The sequence below is a fragment of the Armigeres subalbatus genome, chromosome 2 (genome assembly GCF_024139115.2).
Source record: "Armigeres subalbatus isolate Guangzhou_Male chromosome 2, GZ_Asu_2, whole genome shotgun sequence".
NCBI lineage: Eukaryota > Metazoa > Arthropoda > Insecta > Diptera > Culicidae > Armigeres > Armigeres subalbatus.
Genome location: NC_085140.1, coordinates 12,794,832 through 12,810,293, shown reverse-complemented (window position 1 = coordinate 12,810,293; position 15,462 = coordinate 12,794,832). Strand labels below are relative to the sequence as shown.

General features: G+C 40.9%; 1 protein-coding gene across 5 annotated transcripts in view; it reads right to left on the bottom strand.

The window, feature by feature from the left end:
• Nucleotides 1-11,224, bottom strand: part of LOC134217767 (uncharacterized) — a 566,229-nt gene extending 555,005 nt beyond the window's left edge. For 3 of the 5 annotated variants that reach the window (XR_009981158.1, XM_062696572.1, XM_062696576.1), the window contains exon 1: nt 10,975-11,133. The gene's annotated coding sequence lies outside the window, so the exon portion shown is untranslated. The other 2 variants (XM_062696573.1, XM_062696574.1) reach the window with 2 other exon arrangements.
• Between the last annotated feature and the right edge of the window lie 4,238 nt (nt 11,225-15,462).

Below are 15,462 nucleotides of genomic sequence, written 5' to 3'. Positions count from 1 at the left end.
TACAAAAAATATGATTTAATCATTAATCACTAATCGTTAATCCTAGAATTTTACATTTAATCATTAATCACTAATCATATTAATAATTGATTTGAGTATACTAATTAATCATCAGTTTTAGTCATTGCATACATCGCTCTTATTCATTAATCTTTAACCATAATCATATAATTTGTATACCTTTTAATAACCCAATTTGGTAGAAAGGTTACTTGATTATTGATCACTATGAAATTATTCAATTCGATTATTCATAATCATTAATCATATCGATCGTTAACCATTAATCATACACACAACATTCAATCACGATCGGTAATCGTTAATAATACTCCAACCGTTTTTTTCGTTAGTCATAATCGTTAATCATTGTCAAAAGTCAATTTAATCGTTAATCATAATCTTCAATCATTGTTAAAACGTAGAAATCATTATTCATAATCTTTAATCATAGAGTTGAATGATTCAATCATAACAAATTTAATCATTCATTGGAAGCTATATTCATTAACGCTCTGCTTGCGATATAAACCAAGTCAAGTTTGGCAAACTAAGAACATGTTATCGGGTTTCTTATTAACCAAATAGCTTCATGACTAGGGTAAATGATCCAATAGTGGAGAAACTAAGCACGTTCCAACACTATTCATTTTCCAGGAATTATTCAAAATCTCATTTCGCTTACTTTGGATATATATTCGACGGTTTCCCCATCTATTTTAATGGAAAAATGCTTCCGTCGCATGCACTCCATGTATTCTGTCCTAAAATGACAACTCCAATTATTGTGTTGAAATTCAACCGGTCGTCGATCATCAAATCATCATCAAAACCCGCACGGACGGTATGTTGTGCCCTCCTACGGTAATCTAGATCCGCTGGATCTCTCGGCAGTTGCTAACCAGCATCACTTCTGTTTTGTGGTGAGCAAGCTGTAGCTTGACTCCATTCGTCCAGTTTTCAACTGCGTCGGTAGTTTCCGCCACCAGCATTTCTACTTCTTCTAACGACTCTCCGGTTATAGTAAGGATGACATCGTCCGCGAATCCGAAGATCTTGACGCCTTTGGACAACTTCAGTTTAAGGACTCCGTTGTACATAATGTTCCACAACGTTGGGCCTAGTATGGAGCCTTGCGGAACACCCGCCGTAACCCTCATCGACTTCTGCCCCGAATTCGTTTCGTAAACCAGGATCCGGTTCTGGAAGTAACTTTCAAGGATTCTACACAAGTAGTCAGGAACCCGCATACCGTGCAGCGCTGCGGCGATGGCCTCCCAGCCGGCACTGTTAAAAGCGTTTTTGACGTCAATCGGTACTACAGCGCAGAATCGATTGCCGCGCCTCTTCTTCTTGGCTGCTCTCTCTGAAACTTCGATGACCGTCCTGATTGCATCCACTGTCGATCTGCCTTTTCGGAATCCGAACTGCTTTTCCGATAGGCCGGTCTCGCCCTCCGTGAATTGCGTCAGCCGATTAAGGATAATCCTTACCAGAAGCTTCCCCAGTGTATCCAGCAGGCATATGGGCCTATCCGATGCTGTATTACTCGGCGGTATTCCTGGTTTCGTCAGCAGCACTAGTTTCTGGATCTTCCACCTATCCGGAAAGTAACCATCTACTAGGCATTTCTCCAGCACCATCCTGAACAAATCTGGATTCCATCCGGACAAGAGGCTTTCTTCATCTTCAGACCTTTCGCCACTGATGACAGCTCGTCGTTGGGGACCTGCATACCTGCAATGGCTACTCCGTCTTCATCTGCGTACCGTGTAGGCGGCCACATCGTAGAATCATGCTGCGGGAAGAGACCGTCAACGATGATCTTCAGAATGTCCGAACACATTTCCGCTGACGTCGCTGGACCCCTGATCCTCGCTGTTACGACCCGATAAGCGTTGCCCCAAGGATCAGCGTCAGCTTCCCGGCACAACACCTTGAAGCAGTTGTATTGGCTGACTTTAATCTCCCGTTTGAAGGCCGATCTAGCTTCACGGAAGATTATCTTACGCTTCTCTCTGACCTTGCTCTCTGAAAGCGTCTTCTGGCTCTGAGACACTCAGCACGAAGACTAGCAAGAGTTTCGTTCCACCAGTAGTTTAGCCGCCGGCTTTTCCTTGGCTCCAGTCTCCTTGGCATCGTCGCATCGCATGCTCTCACAAGAGTTTCTGTCAGCTCATCTGCATCGAGATTTGCAGCGCCGCTGTCTGCTCGAAGTGCTTCGATAAAAAGATCCTTGTCGAAGTCTTTCGTCTTCCATTTTCGCCCGCTATTCCTCATCTCACGCCGTACCGTTGGCGTTCGTGTTCCAACACTCTACCGGATCGCCTGGTGATCACTTTGTGTATAGTTCTCACTAACTCTCCAGTTGATGTTCCTCACCAGCGACGGACTGCAGAACGTTGCATCGATGATGGACTCTCTGCCATCCCTGCGAAATGTACTAACGGTACCTTCGTTGCACAGTTTGACGTCCAGCTTTTCCAACGATTCCAGTCTGCTTCCCTACTCCACTGCCCAAGCGTTGAAGTCGCCTCCGATGATTACCGGTTTTTGTCCGATCAGCTTCCCCGTGAGTGAGTCCAGCATCCGGTTAAACTGCTTCAAAGTCCATCTTGGGGGTGCGTAGCAGCTACACAAGAAGATCCCGTTGATTTTGGAGATAACGAAACCTTCGCTTCAGCTGTCTACCACTTCTTGAATAGGGAATTTTCCCATCACTTGGATAGCCGCAATCCCCGATGAATCCACCACCCAGTTGCCGTTGTCAGAAGGAATCCGATACGGCTCAGCAATAATTGCCACGTCACACATTGCTTCTGTTGTCGACAGCCACAACAATTGCTGTGCGGTGTCGCAATGATTGAGATTTAATTGGATGATCTCCATTAATCCCGGCCCGCCATCGCCTTCTTGTATGCAGGGCATTGGAAGCCACCCGTCGTATGGTCGTTTCCGTCTTCCGGTTTGCAGAGCAGGCTTGCTTGCTTCTTGCTTCGTGCAGTCCCTAACAACGTGTCCTTCTTCACCACATTTCATACATAGACCGGATCTGTCCGGGCCTTTGCGCATTTAAAGTATCGCTCCATCTGTTTGGTGACTCGTGGGGCGAATCTCAACGGGCACACCGACCTTCCTACTTTCACCTTGCCCGCTTTCACTATTTTGTTGGCAGCCTCTGCTGGTAGTCATATCGCTGCTACTTGTGTACCACCGTACTCTCTCCTCAGTCGAATCGTCATTTGCACTTCTCCCAGCTTGCATTGTGAGGCTAGTGCATCCCTCAGTTCGTCTTCCATCGTGATCTCGTCCAGGTCTCTAATTTCGACCACTGCTTCCTGCGTTAGAGCTCTTGGCAATCAGCTCCCAGAAGGCCGAGCTCTTGAACGTGGGATCCTTCTTCAGCTCGAACAGCAACTCCTCCTTCTCGGTACGCCTAGTTCTCACCACTTTCTCACCCAAGTCTTTTAGCTCCGGGTCCTCTCTCATCTTCTTCAGGATCACTGCGTACCACGTTTTATCGCTCGCTTCTACGATCAGGGCATCACCTTCAACTTCACGGAAGAGAGTCGTACTTTTTCTTTTTTCTTCTGTTCCTTCCTCTTTCCACATTCTCCTTCTGCTTCCTCCTCTTCTCCCGCTGGCTTACCACGGTCTGCCGGTCACCATCCTTGACGCGTTCCTTCAGCACGCTGGAAAACATTCGCCCCGCCTGCTCCTTCGTTGCTTGTAGAATTTGTTTCCATGTTAAAAGGGTCCCCCTCTGGGCCGTTATCTCTACCTGTTGTAGATAGTCGCCTCGCCTTTGTAAACAGTGAGGTCCATGTAAGGGTTGACTCCGGTGCCTTATAACACCGTGTTCAGAACCGGATCGGCGTAAACAGGAATTGTGTATCTGAACCTACTACCCACCGGTATAGGTGACAAGTGTTGAGCGTTACCGGAAGCCTGCCAGGTTGTTTACCGGGACGGAGGCAGACGAACCATTAGCCTGCTTGCCATTTCAAAAAGATGTCGCTCTTTTTTACTGAGGAAACAGAATAGCTCGACTGTCAGCCCATATACGCCTAATCCTATCCAAAAACCGAGAATCGTCCAATGTCGTTTGCCGTGACCAGTATACCATAATCAGCTTCTTACTGGTGTGAATCCTGATGTGCCGGTTGGCACTCCTGTTGGGCTTGTGTGCTTTGAGCGACGCACGGTCGCTTTGATAGGGCCTGCTTGTAGACGCATGCAGCTTTTTATAGAGGATCAACAGAGCCCACTGTCAAACCCCACCACATTCTAGACAGGCCCCCTAACTCGCAGTGGCAATGGGGAGGGGTCGTCAAGCCCTTGGACAAAGTCCCTACTGCCCTGCCTGTGTGGGTGTGCGTCTGTCACTTTTTTTTCGTGCACTTATGCTCAACCTATTTGCTTGCAAAAAGTCGCCCTCAACGCAGAATCCTGTCCCATTGTTTCCTATTGACAATTGGCCAGATACCCTTTTTTCAGAGAAATCATGTATAAAAGTTTAGCTCACTTTTCAGGCACTTATCCTCACCCGATTTCTTCACAACAAGTTGCACTCGACGCAGAATCCTGTCCATCGTTTCCTATTGAAAATTTGACAGATCGGACTATAGGCTGAGAGATTATGGCTAAAATACTTTTTGTTATAAAAAAGCGCGTATAAAAGTCTAGCTCACCTTTCTTGCACATACCCTCAACCGTTTTATTCGCAACAAATTGCATTCGACGCGGAATCCATTCTGATTGTTTCCTTTTAAAAATTGGCCAGATAGGACTCTATGCTAAGAAATTATGGCTAAAATACTTTTCTACCTTTCTCGTACAGCAAAGTTGTACCTTCCTCCCTGATACAATATCCTCCCTTTTCATATGGGAGTTTGACAGAAGGAAGGTCGTGATATTTATACCTTCTTAACTATTGCCTTCCCCTCGCTTTCAAATTCACTTCAATATAAAGCTTGAGTCAATTAATATTGGGACGCACTGTTTATTTTACTGTAGCGCTGCTAGTGGTCAGAGCTGGAATGTTTTGACAGCAGTGCCAGTGTGAAATGTCTCCTCTTTAAGTACTGGAAAATTTGTCGCGATTCATTTTGTTTGAGGGAAGTTATACGCAATGGAAGCTGCGAATCGGAAGCTAATTTTGGACACCGGCTTCGGAAATACGACGTCATGTAAGGTAAGGTAAATCGCAAAATCGTTGAAATTGTATTTTTGGCAGCTTCCTGAATAAAAGTTTTATAAAGCTATTAGACGAGGTGATGTCCTGAGCAAGTTTTAGCCGCTAAATTCGCCAGGAAAACTAATGCTCTGGCAAGGTTTTTGCTGCTGCGGACAAAAATCCCAGGTTTTCGTGACAAACAAGACTATGAATTCCCAACTATACAAGCAGAAGTGTCTAAAAAAGGGCATTCTTCCGTGCAATTGTCAAGCAGAAATTGAAGAAGAGTGGAAAGGTGACTAAGTGTGCGACAGAGATGAAGAAATGATGGAACAAAATGGCCGCTCAGGTAATCCAACAGAGTTTCCAAAATATGATGAGTGTTGTTCGAAGAAAAGTTCAAGATTTTATAAAAACGAGATCGGAATAATTTTTTCGCTATTTTTACTTCTAAGATCAATAAATAACCTTCATTGCCAGTACCTAACCTTTTTATTTCCATAATATGGCTGCGATTTTTTTTTGCGTCCCAATATTAAATGACTCAAGCTTCAACATTCTTCATGCCTGCCATATCCTAACGGAACTATCCAATCTATACTTTTACCTCTTATGATAAAATGAACACGTACGTCTAAGATTGGAAGATGATATTAGTATTTCCATAACATTGTATAGTCTTAGGAAAATTCTAATTGGTTCATAAAACCCAAATTTGAGTTCAACTCCTTAAACCTAACGTTGGCTTCCTCCGCATCGTTAGGTATGTTGTTTTCTTTCCCTGTGTTTGATAACAACGGCTGGAATGAAAGGTATGCAAGACCAAATTCAACTAAAATTTTGTGTTGTTTGATCCAATCGTGAACCAAATAAAGGGACGAAATTTGGGAAGTATATACTGAAATTTCCAGTTGTGTTATTTTCATTTACCGAACGACGGGAAAGAGATTTCCTATTTTTCCTTTGTGTAGTCAAAACTGCAATTTAACAAACCTCCAAATATATGCTTAAAAAATATGACTGGTTAAAATAAAAATAAAAATATTGGAAAAGAAAACAATTGGTCAAAATTCATATTAGCATATTTTTGCTTGCAATAACCCGATTTTCATAGAACGGACGCAGATTTATCTATTTTCGACCGCACATATTTTACAGGAGGATTAATCTGGGTTTTTATTTAGGTTTTCAACTATTGTTCAACTATTGTAGTATTCAGTGTAAGCGGATAATGATTTTAGTTTGTTTATGTGATTCTAGACTATGAATTGATTCTGCTATTGCGGATAGTACATTAAACATAAGCAATCAAATATACTAATCGTGAAATCACATATTTCGCGTGCCCCAATTTACATTAGGCTTGATTTGAACTCTCAATGTTGCATATGCACTAATACTGATCTCTATCGTGAAAAAATCTGTGCATGATTTAGTGCATGATTGCGCAGTGTGAGATGGTGTTGGTAGCGCCATCGGGTTGAGTAGCAACGACGAAGATTGCACCGTCAGTTTGTTGTCAAATTTTAAAACGAACAGTCGCACCGCTCTTCAACGGCGGATTCCATTCAGCCGTTTTCGGCTGGAATACGACAATGGACTCCTTTATTGCAACTGTAATGCATTGTCCAAAAAACATGAGCAGGGTTTGCAGAAATGGCTCTCAATAGATAACGAACAATGATAAAAGAGAGGCAAAAACTGTTCCGAATCATAACAAGCCATGAAAACAAATTTATTAAACTTGTATACAAATGCGAAAAACCAGAATCGGATAGGCAGCCCCCACAGAAAAATAGTGATTCTCGCTTTGTTTTCGCTCCTTTCGTGTTGATTTCTTCACAGCTGTGTAAAACAAGTTGAAATGCGTCATCAGAGCCAGTGCTCCCCGCATTTGGAGCTTTTCAAAAGAAATTTATCATGGGGTATAGCTTTCCGAATCAGTTTTCTATCATGACAGCTTGCGAAAAAGGTCTCTCGCGGTTTGCTGCATATCGTATATGTATACAGAGATGATAAGTGAGAGACTTGTTCTTTCTCTTTAGGATTCAATCCAATGTGCTTTACTACAGGTGTGGGCCAAGCCCCAAAGTAGTATTTGTTTAACGAAAATTTGCTCTTTTGAGAGAGAAACTCTCAGCTGGGTTGCCGAAGATGGCCGAAGGTGGCCGAATGTGACGCATACTCAGTACAATTTTTATAACAGACGTGACGTTTCATTCAGCCCACCCACTGTGGGTGGCAATGTTTACGTTATTTTTTCGACTACTACAGACATAGAGGACTTTGGCCCACACCTTTACTGAAGCACATCGGATTCAATCCCTGAGCATGAGCAAGATCTATTGCCAAAGTAGAAATCTCGCGTGATTTTTGAAAACGTCGTAAGTCCAAAAGAGAGGCTCTCTTTGTTTACTTTCTCTTTCGACTATTACAAAGCCATACTAACATTTACATTGGATTTTCCAGTACCTTGTATGATGAGGTGAAAATATTGCAACAAATTTGAAACTAGCCTAGATATTAGCAAGGAGCGAAAACAAAGCAAGAATCACCATTTTTCTCTGGTGGCCGCCTATCCGATTCTGTTTTTTCACACTTGTATTCAAGTTTGATAAATTTGTTATCATGGGTTGTTATGATTCGGAACAGTTTTTGCCTCTCTTTTATCAACCGTCTAAGACGAATTAAGTACTGCCCATTTAATTCCACCAGTTAATTTTCGTTATCTTTGCAGATACGTATTTCGACCACAACTGTGTGGTCGTCTTCAGTGTCTCGTACTTGACTCGACTCTCTCTTTTATCGTTGTTCGTTATCTATTGAGACCTATTTCTGCAAACCCTGAGCACAGTCGATTTTACACGCTGCCTTCAATCCTAATAAAGGTTCCAAGGGGAGTTGAAGGCAGTTTCGTAAACGAATAAAGTAACCCAAAAACTAACAAAAAAAATACTATACATGTATAGTTTCCCATGCGATGGTTTGCGGGGCCAGTGAAAGTGGTACATGTCACATTGAGTAAATTTTACAGGAGATGCATTTTTCAAAAACTTCGAATAATAAATTCAAATTAAAAATTTTCTACAACTCAACTGTACCAACATGTTTTTAGTGCTTTGCCGACAGCCATTCAATGTTCACTTCCGTTTTTAGCACTAGATAACACTTCTTCAGTTAAGTTGCAAACCACACGTGATTACAAAACCAGAAAATACCTTACAATCCGGAAACTGAAGTTGAGACTATAGAAGTAACAAAGTCGATAAAATATATCCAAACCCAAGGTGGTTTTGGTAATGGAAACTGGGTCTTCCAACATCAGACGCTCTGGATGATAGCCTGCGAGAGAAGTCCCTTAATATAGCTGCATAGATTGCAACTGAAAAGGTTTTGGGAATGTGGAGGGACACGGAGAGTGATTGTTTCACTTTCAATTTCTACTGGACACGGTCTGATCCAAAGTTGTTCGATGGAAATCGAGCACCTTCGAAGGGGAAGTTATTCCACAATCTAATGTGTATCTTTGACCAGTTAGGAATCATATCCCTGTTTTTATTGGCACCCAAGATAATTTGACAAGAGTCATAGCTTATAAGGGAGTAGAAGGAAATAGTTCAGAAGCTGATAGGTTTGGACAAAGTAATTTTCAATGTTATAGGGCTCACAAATTCCGCGTTTTTGTTGTCGAATTACGATCCTCATTGAACCAAATCTTATCCCGATCCACACATTCGTAGACGCTGGAGAAAGGAGAATGGGTACCATTCTGTATTTTTGTTTTGCGTTAATTAAGTGTACAATATTGCTCCTTTTAGTATTGTCAACGCCGCGTCCTGAGCTTCAAGTTGTTATTATTGAAACAAGATTGGCTAGCAGTATACTCAAAACTCTATCAGTTCCTGCCTCACAAAGATGCTTCTTGCATAGTTTTATGCTAGTTTTATCCTATCACTGCCGATATAGAGGCTATGATAGTAAGCGAAATTATAAACACGACGAAACTGACTGAACGGAATGAAATGAAATCGGGGTGGAATGTTGCAGATGATGGGACGAAGTGGACTTTTTGACTTTATGCTTTTGGAAAGATATGATCGCTGAATTTCTTTGAAAGTCTTTGCAACCAACCTTCGGAACTACTTGCAAGGAGATCCGATCTAATGTTTCCTTACACATACGCAGTCAGGCTTTGGAACCAGTAACAGTCCAGTCCGGGCAAGGTAAATTTTCAAAAATAATTCGTTTGTATTCCACGATATATGAATTCGACGACAAATTCAAATCTCATCCCATCAATTTACACCTCGGAAACCATTCATACTGATCATATTATCTGCAGACTATTGTATATCAGTGCCGTTTAATGTTTTGTGAAACAAAACGGGTTGAAACGTTGTATATGATGTTCAAAAATACTGAAAATTGGTTTTATATTATTTTTGGACTGCAATAACTGAAAACAACGATTCAACCCTTCAAATTAGGAGAAAACATTCAGTATCAGGATTGCGCTCTCCTCGTAGGCTCATTATGCAAGAGAAACCCTTTGCAAACCTCACAGTCCACTCCGACCTCGAATGCGTCGTTTTAAATTGAAATCAGTTCAAATAATATTGATGATGGTGACGGTTCCTAATCTGATCATAAAATTTGTTGAAATTTACTCAGCTTTCTTTGGCTATAGTTTTATGCCAAAGCATTTCTTTCATTACGATTGCATCTGAATCAAATAAAAAAAATCACATTAAGCTTAGCGTCATAGAAATAGTTTAAAAATAAATCGTACTTTCTTGGATGCTAATCGAATGATAATTTTTGACATCATGCAAATAGCTTCTCAGATACCAATGACAAGCGTCCAAATCTCAGTTCACGTTCGTGAAATTTCGCCATGCATAAACACTTCGAAGCTGTCTAAAATGCAGCCAACTCAACTAATTCCATTTCCTTGGACCCCATTCCATTTTTCGAGCAATCTTCTGCGGAATACATTCCTCATCCAGCTAACATGAACTAATTGCTAGATGTTCCGCGAAAATGGCTCACTCTGAAGCGGGTTACCCACACGATTGCCTTGGCTCTTGTGTGTGTTTTCACCCTGGCTGGCTAATTTTCTGGTTGGCACACTCTCCATAAATTGCTCTCGGGTTGCAAGATAGAACCACACAGGCCCACTATTGCACACACAGCAGACACGATCCAAAACGTCGACGTCATCCCACCAGGCGGCTTATTTTTAGAGCGAATCATAAACCCACGCGCAGTTCTCCACCAGAAAATATTTATCATCACGAAATGGCAGGTGTCTTTGCGTTTCGCGCAATGTTTTACCGGTCTGACCCCGACAGCACGGGACCGAATCGATACTCCCACCGAGAGGATGTATGAGGATGTTGATGAACACTATTGGCGACGGTTCTTCAGACAGATTCGAGCCGCGAACACCAGTTGAATATTTAACGACTCATTTGGACAGGTATTTTGGGGGAGATTTCAGCACGCGAATAGTGGGAGTTTTGCTGCGTGGGAACAGCTGCTCCAGTACTCACCTGAGACTGATAGAGGAACGCTCATACACGGGTTTTTTTTGGTAGTCTACAAAATATTAAACTAGAAACAGTTTTTACTTGATCAAAACACTTCACTGAACCACCCAATTAATATTGGAATTTTGCACTAGAGTTGAACACAACAAATTTTGCCGAGAACAAAGAAAAAACTGCGAAACACCAATACATCCGATAACGAAACAATCACTACAAGAGTCTTGAGTAATCCTAGACAATGGCACTCACGATAATTGGAAACCAAATCCCACTGCGAAAAATTTCGATCAAACTCCAAAAATCGACCAGACAGGGCTACTCTACGGGAAGAGCTAGAAAAAGAACAGACCTAACGCAAAGGAAAAACTCTTGACACAATTCGACACACGACACGACGACGATGGGTACCACGAGTGTGGCCGGAGCGATGAAAATTGCCTCCCCAGCCCGATGGATGGAAGCACGGATAAACGGAGCGTGGCTGCAAAAAAAAATCCTAACCATCAGCCATCAGTGGGTCTGCGTGCGCGATCCTCTGCATCAACCGTCATCGGCTTATTTTTTCTACATTATGAATCAAAACCACCGAGCATTCTTGGCACAAATGTGTATGCTCCATTGAAATATAAAATAAATCTTTTGAATACAACTTATTTCGTATCAATAAATTAGTGGAACTAAAAGCTTTGGAACGAGCATGTTCCAACTTCCAGTTCCCTAAGTTTACTGAAATTTTGTGGAATTAAAAAAAAAGTGAAACTACCTAGCGTTGGCCTAGGTTTTGGATAAAACTCAGAAAAGTATGTTAATTTATTTTAGGCGATTCTCCTTTTTACCGGACGTATATGTTGCTGCCCTCATTCTCTCGGAAAATTCGTAGGGAAAAATTGCGCTGCAACGCTCATCCCACTCTCCCAGCACGGTGGCGTTGCGATGATCTGTGCATTAGTTGATGTAAACAAGCCCACACAACGCCGAAAAATCACGACTATGCGGTGTGATCTTGAGATGATCGATGATCAATGATCATTGATGATGATAGTGCGGCACCGTTGATGGTGGTAGGGCTGTTGATGATGACGATGCTGGGGAATGATAATTCGTTTGAGGTGAGGTGGTCGAAAGAAGTGCAACGGGATGTGGGGAATGTTTATTGAACTTGTCACCCCGCTAGAGAATGTGTGAAAATAGGTGACACAGTGGTCGTGGATTGCTGGTATCTCGAGCAATACCCGACCAGTAGATAGTAACAGATTTATATCAGACCTTGTTATTCTGTTACAATAGTTTTTCATAACAGCGGTTGTTATAAAACATGTACCATTAGTAGTTAAAATAACAAAAATTGTAACAAAATCTCTTCTAGTTTTAACAAAAACATTACTAAATATGTTATTTATTGAACAAAAATATAACTCGTTGTGTTACATGAAAAGTAGGGAAAATAGCTTGTACTATAACAAATTATGTTCTTGACAAGATTCTGATTATCCATAATGTAGGCAATTAACTTTGGCCAGCTGGCTCAACTTAGAATGTAGGTTCGAGTTATACTTTAGGTGGTACCTTCGTTTTTTCCAATTCCTATCTACCAAAAATGTAGGCAATTTTTTTTTTTCGGTAGAAATAAACATAACACATTTTGTTATAATCATGTTATGACGATCATGAAACTTTCTTTCCTCCATCTTTGGCAGAGAACTTATAACAAAATTATTGCAAGTTTTGTTATTTGTAACACATATTGATATAGAATCTATGACAAAAGGTCGAAAGACAAAAGGCCGAAAGGACAAAAGGTCGAAAGACAAAAGGTCGAAAAGACAAAAGGTCGAAAGGACAAAAGGTCGAAAAGACAAAATGTCGAAAGGGACAAAAGGTCGAAAGGACAAAAGGTCGAAAGGCACAAAAGGTCGAAAAGGACAAAAGGTCGAAAAGGACAAAAGGTCGAAAAGGACAAAAAGTCGAAAGGGACAAAATTCGATCAAGTACAAGTTGATAACAAGAATTTAAAGAAAGAATTTATGAAATGCATTTGACTTCAAGTTGAAATAACACGCTCATCACATCATTCAAAGTTGAAGAATGAGCAATTTTCAAAGAAGGAGTAATTACTATGAAACAATATTATGAATATCTAGATGGTTCTGTTAGAGATAAAAAGATTGTTGATTTAGGAAATGAATAAAACTTGTATTGCGCGAGACAGAGTTGTCCTATATAGTTGCCATAAAAACTATGTTTAGCAATTAAATGAAATTCATTCAATGAGTGCAAATAATAGATGAAAATCTAGGTTTTCTGAATGTCGCTTCGATCTGTCAAAATAGTGCACTCCGCCGCCATGCAGGCGCACGCATTGAAAATACATCGGCGTGTAATATACGCCGGTGTATTTGATGTGCGGCGTGCACTTTTATGACAGATCGAAGTGACATTTAGAAAACTCAACATCCATCTATTAGTTGTACTCACTGAATGAATTTTATTTATTTGTTAAAAAATGTGAAAAATAAAAGAGCACAGTTTGTGTTCACTGTGTATGGCAACTCTGGTGCTAGATTGACTCTCTCCGTTTCAGTTCCTTGTGCATTCCGACCTTTTGATCTTATTGATCTATAGTTTCTTTCGACCTTTTGTCCCGTTCGACGTTCTGTCCGTTTCGACCTTTTGTCCCGTTCGACGTTTTGTCCTTTCGACCTTTTGTCCCTTTCGACCTTTTGTCCTTTTCGACCATTTGTCCCTTCGACCTTTTGTCTTTCGACGTTTTGTCTTTCGACCTTTTGTCCTTTCGACCTTTTGTCTTTCGACCTTTTGTCCCTAACCCATTGATATAATTGTGATAAAATTTTGTTATGACTAACTGGTCGTATACACAACTGAAAACGTCTATTCTTATTTAAATAATTGCCATTTTTATGCTAGGCATAAGTAAAGCATTTTTTGCTCATTTGGTTGACATAGCTACAGATCAAGTTTATTTAGGTTTTTGTGAGATTTCGATGCTTCAGAAAACCAACCAAAATACGAACGATAATAATGATAACTAAGCTTAGTGCATCTGTTTCAAACTGTTACTAAAGTATTCAAACTTGAAGACGATATTTCTATTGACAAGAGCAAAGTATGAGGTGCAACAAAATTGAAGGCATCCATTCGTTTCTACGCTTTTCATAAGGTTGCAACCTAAAAATAAAACCGGTGGAATGAATTGCAGCACAGCTGTTGGTCGTGCGGCAGCTCTTTTCCCTTCAACGATTGAGAGCAGGTTTATGGGATGATTATTTTAAGAAAAATGCGTCCACGTATGTGACACAACCTTCGTTCTCTATTTCTCTTACCTGTTGCCATTAAATTCTACCTACCAAGGTCGTGCGATGTGATGAAGATAGGTCATGATTTTAAATTTGGAATCAAATCTTCCCCTCGTTGGTTCGTCAGGTGATTTCTGCACCGAATTATTTAGACAGGGAACATTCGGATATTTCGTTGAACAAACAACGCCTGGAGAAATCAAAGCACTCTCCCAAGACCAGGCGAAATAACGGCACACGCCGGAATTTGCGAAAGAATCGGGAAAGCGTACAGAAATTTCCCAGCGCAACACAAAACAAATTTTCCTTCAGCCCACAAATTTGGCCGAGGCAAACGAATCGAAAGCAAAGTGCAAACAAACATCGTCGTTCACCGGTATATAATCAGCAGCAGCAGCACGCCGGAGCTGCTGCAAAAATCTTGATCCGGAGATAAACAATCGGCTCACTTTCGCGTCGGCTTGTTTGCCGTTGGGGCTTTTTTCTTGGGTTGGATTTTTCCAATCATTGCTCGTCGAAAATCTGGAAGCTTCTGTATGCCTTTTGTTTTTTCGTTGATGACGCTCTCGCTCCCCAGGCTACGGTTTTGGATGTTTTCGGATTGTTTGATTTCGCCTGTTCAGGACCGATGATGTTGCCACTTTTTAAAGATTTTCTTCTGATTTTTTCATCGTTTTCAACTCTGTGATGCTGAAGCGTTGAAACAAAATTCGCAAAGAATGAATAAGGTACGTTATTTCATAGTAAGCCAACAATAACGACTGTGGCCAGTATGATTAATTGGCGGTGTCTCTATCGAAGATTGTCTTTTCGGTGATATATTCCATACGATACCTGCCCCAAAAAAACAATTTTACCTGAATAAGCTAGTTTTTTAGCTGTAGAATAAGCTGAAGAAGATTTTTTGTTATATAAGCGCTTTACCGACCTCCAATGTTTGTTGGGTGATACCTGATGCTACATTTACAATCATATTTATGATTAATATAAGCTTACTGACCTGATAATACAAGATTATCGGCGGATTATACATGTTGTAGTAATGATTACTAGAATTGGAAATGAAAAATAAATCGCAAAGAAAATATCATTCATGATATGATTTTGGTTGCTTTTCACACACCACGGCACGGATGAGGTTTGTTTTATTTTCAGTGAACTGAGACATTTATGTTGGCCAACGGCAATTTCTGTAAAAGTCAGCGGTGATGCAAATAAATATTTAAGTGAAAATACTTGGAAATAAAAAACAAGTGTGATAATTGTAGGAGAGATTACGTAAGTCGAAGGACAAAAGGTCGAAAAAACAAAAGGTCGAAAAGACAAAAGATCGAATGGTCAAAAGATCGAAGGGTCAAAAGGTCGAAGGGACAAAAAATCGAAACGAAAAATTTGAGTGTAAAGGTCGAAGGACAAACGGTCG